The sequence below is a fragment of the Tupaia chinensis genome, unplaced genomic scaffold (assembly GCF_000334495.1).
Source record: "Tupaia chinensis unplaced genomic scaffold, TupChi_1.0 Scaffold145396_1, whole genome shotgun sequence".
Taxonomy (NCBI): Eukaryota; Metazoa; Chordata; class Mammalia; order Scandentia; family Tupaiidae; genus Tupaia; species Tupaia belangeri.
Genome location: NW_006205257.1, coordinates 1505078 through 1509170, shown reverse-complemented (window position 1 = coordinate 1509170; position 4093 = coordinate 1505078). Strand labels below are relative to the sequence as shown.

The 4093-nt window shown below is 48.2% G+C and overlaps 1 pseudogene; it reads right to left on the bottom strand.

Annotated features, from left to right (window-relative positions):
- Nucleotides 1–285: 285 nt before the first annotated feature.
- Nucleotides 286–2771, bottom strand: LOC102477897 (60S ribosomal protein L31-like; annotated as a pseudogene).
- Between the last annotated feature and the right edge of the window lie 1322 nt (nt 2772–4093).

Genomic DNA, 4093 nt, shown 5'->3' with positions numbered 1-4093 from the left:
GGTTTACCACTGTGCCCTCGCACAATGTCCGGCACATAGCAGGCACTCCACAGATACCTGTTGAATGAATGAAGGGAGGACTTTCTGTTTCCAGTATTGGCGGGCTAGATTATTTGGACCCATCCTCTCACTGAAAAACAACTAAAAGTGCTGGAGAGTTAAAAGATACGTGTTCAAAGCAACCAAGGGAATTTTCAGGACCAAATTGAGGGGAAAAGGAATCCAGACAGGTAAGCAAGAGGAGAAACCACTTTTTTCCTGAGGCATTTTCTGATCCCAACATATTTGAATTTTATTTTGACAGCCTTATGAAGAAGAGGGACAGAAATTCAACCTCAGGACTCATAAGGAGGGACACCAACCCCACATTGATGTCAGATGCCAAAGGGCTACACCTTCAAGATAAGGGCGAACCAGAAATAAACCAGCCCTCACAAGATTTTCTAATCTAAGTTTTTAATCCCAGAGTGGGCTAGGGATTCTCAGACCTTAAAAGTTGGTTAAGGTAGTGCTAGACTAGCAGTACTCCCGGATGTTTGGCAAAAGAAACTGAATAAGCTCTTCTATTGAAGATACTTTGTCTTAAATTCCAAATTTTTCCTATAAACAAACTTTTTTTTTTGGTTTTATAACTTTATTTGAAAATCAGCAGTTAGTTCTCATCCACATTGACTGTTTGTAGATTTTTGGAAGTGGTAACAGGTACATAGGTCACCAGAGTGTAGAGCTTGTTGGGTGAATCTTCATCCTCGTTTCGTTTTCTGGACAACCGCACACAATTTGATATGGGACGTTCCTTATTCCTTTGGTCCAGACAGCTTTGTTGAGCCTGGTATCAATGCACACATCTGGAGTCCCCATCTCTTTCATGGCAAATTTCCGAATATCTTTGAGTGCCCAAGGGGCACGTTTCTTGAAGCCCACACCATGGATGCACTTGTGAATGTTGATGGTGTATTCCCGGGTCACCGCCTCGTTGATGGCAGAGCGGCCCTTCTTCTTCTCGCCACCCTTCTTTGCGGGAGCCATTCTGTCTGGACTAAGCTGGAAAGAAAGAATGCACAGGATTGTGGGAGGAGGAAAACCGGGCCGTAAGCACAACTTCAACAAAATTTTTTCAAAAACAGTGACGAGCACAGAGTCAAAAATAATAAGACACATGAGAAAATACGACACTATGAATGAAGACAGGAAAAGTCAACACAAAACAAAAATAGACCCTCAAAGGTGTCAAATTACTGACTATAACATGACTGTACCTATGATGTTGAGAAAAATAAGAAATAATGCTTAAAAATGACTGCGGGGATGGGAATCTATAAAGAGTGGAATAGCATATCTGAAAATGAATGGAGTGGAATCTCTAGAAATTAAAATTGCAGTAACCAAAATCAAGAACCTGATTAACAGATTTAATATATTAATCACAGTTGAGAAGAGATGATCAAATTAGAAAAGAGAAATAATTACAAATGTAGTACATAGAGACAAAATGCTGAAGACATGTGATAAGAAGAAAGAGAAGATCTAACACATATGTAATATTCTTTTTGGAAGAGAGGGAAGAAGAAATGGAGTGGAAATAGTGTTATAAGGATGAATGGGTAAGACTTTTTCATAATGCTGATGAACAAATGCGTGAAGGGAAGCACTGAGCCAATGAATGGTTAGCTGCATTGGCGTAAAACCTATCTAGCTCCACATTTCAGACAACCCAGAGCTCAAAAATACTAATGAGAGATTCTGGGCCTAGTTCGCTCTTGGCCAAGGGCCATAATGTTGTACAATACCAAGTAAAATATAGCAAAGGACACATGAAAACAAGATTAGGGAGTGAAAAGTAGACTCTTGCCTGTTTTTTGCCTCCTCAGTTTAGCCTGGCCTTCTTAGGAACTATTCAGGCAACTCTGAGGTGACAGCAGCTGCATCCTGCTGTCCCTTCTTCCTTTCCATGGGTCTTGCTGACAAGTCACTAGGAGATAGCAAAACAACATTCTGTAACGTCCCTCTACAGTTAATTGGGTGTCCAATGGCATACATGGGTGAAGTGGGAAAGGCCTCTTTCCAACCCGATTTAGTACTGATGTTGACATCCTCCTCCTGGTCCTCATTTCCCTTCTCTCCTCTGACCTCTATATCTGGGCTCTAGTCTGGGTTTTTAGAGGGCTCGGCAGAGACTCATTGACTGGCTGAATGACATGAACTGGTCAATCTGGATTGGGTAAACCTGGAAGAGAAGGTGATGCTAAAGTTTCCCTTTGCTAGAGCTAAAGAAGACCTGATGATGCCAGCACCACAATAGGCTCTTCCAATCCCAGCGCCAGCATGGACCAAGGAGCACTGAAGTCCCTCATTTGCCAGCCCATGAGAATCTCTTAGGGCCAGGCTGACAAGAGCTAGGATCTGGGCTCCAGAGACAAGTAAGGAATTACCCAACTCTGAGTCCTGCAATCCTCTAGCTTCCACCTCGGATGAGTGAGTGATTTGGCTGGCAGGTGGGTAGTTTGTTTTTGACTCACTCTCCCCTCTTGGCGGCCAGGTGGCCTGGTCCTTGTCCTCCTCCTTGTGACTCGTCCTGGGATCAGGTTCTTGTGGTTGCTGTGTTCTGGAGGGACACCATTCATCATCTTGCCTCTGGGAATCCCGGCACACCTCTCAGACATGCTCCAACAGAGAGGCTGCCAAACCTGTGCCTGGCCACACAGCAGGTGTGTGTTGAGGCCAGGGTATACACGATCTCACGCCCCCAGTGGGTGGGAACACGGCCTAGCCCTTGCATAACCAGCATCAAGCCTGGATACTGGAGCGGCTCCACAGCAAAGACTCACAGAGGACCTGAGCCCGCCCTGGCCCTCAGGCATGGGGCCAGATCCTCCAACTCCCAGAAGCAGGTCCTTTCAGGCCACTGTGCTATGGGAGACAGCCATCCTCATGGTTTGTCTCACGGGGAAGGCTGAAAGGGGTAGCCAACTGGCATTTGATCTCCTCGCCCAAGAGTGAAGATGGGGATGTCACCAGCGCCACCCATCCCCCCCAACCCCTGGTTCTGCAATGACTCAAACGTGTCATTTCAATTTTGAAATTCTCAAAGATGTTCCAAACAACGTGAAGTTGATTTAATTTTTAAAATTAAAAACTAAGGTAAGTTCATTTGAGAAATGTTGAGAGGAGGTGGAGTGGGAGGTGGTGTCATAGAATAAAGCCAGTATGAGCTTGCCAGGAAAACATCCTGGGTGGGTTTGGGGCGGAGAAGATTAAACCACCCCACTGGACTTAGAGTCTAGGATCAGGAACCTAGGAGCCCAGGTATTGCTCTTGCCCCAGCCCTGGTCTTGGTGAGCCCTTTTGGACCATGGCTCTGTGACTCTGGACACCTGGCTGGGGTGACTCTGGGCACCTGGCTGGAGGGCCTCTGCAGACTCGCAGCTGGGCCTCTGAGGAGCCTGGGGCAGGCCAGGGAGGTAGAGGCCCGGGGCAGGCCACTCTCCTTTCCAGTGTGGCTCGTATACCCCCAGGGCAGTGCTGCCCCCACGTGATTGCATCAACGTCACATCACTCAAGATGCTCATCTGGCCTCTGACACATTTTGGGCCCAGAGCCATCATCCCCACCTCCCCTGGGCTCAGGGGCCTGGCCCGTGACTCACACCTCCACTTCTCCCAGCTGAGATTGCTCCTCTGAGGGCTGGCCTTGGCCAACCTGAGAAATGTTTGTGGGGAGGAAGAAGGGTCTCTTCGCCCCTCCTGGGTCTGAACGTGTCTCCGGCCTCTGCCTCAGAATCAGCCTTAAGATTCAGACAAAGGGGAGACTAATGGGAAGCAGCTGCTTGTGGGTGCCAACCTGTGCTGGCACCCACACAGTGCGCCCGCCCCCAGCCTGGCCTGTCCTCGCTCCTTCCTGCTGCCCCGCTGCCCGGGTGTGGAGAGGCCCATGATTTAAGGCCTCTTGGCCCCACTTAGACCTGCTGCCCTGCCGATTCCGTGAGTGGAATCTAACAGCTTCCTGTGCTTGAGCAGTGAGGTGCAGCTGCCGAGAGCCGCCCGCCTGCCTCGCCTGAGGAGTTTGCTCATTAACTTGAATTACTCTCGAAGTG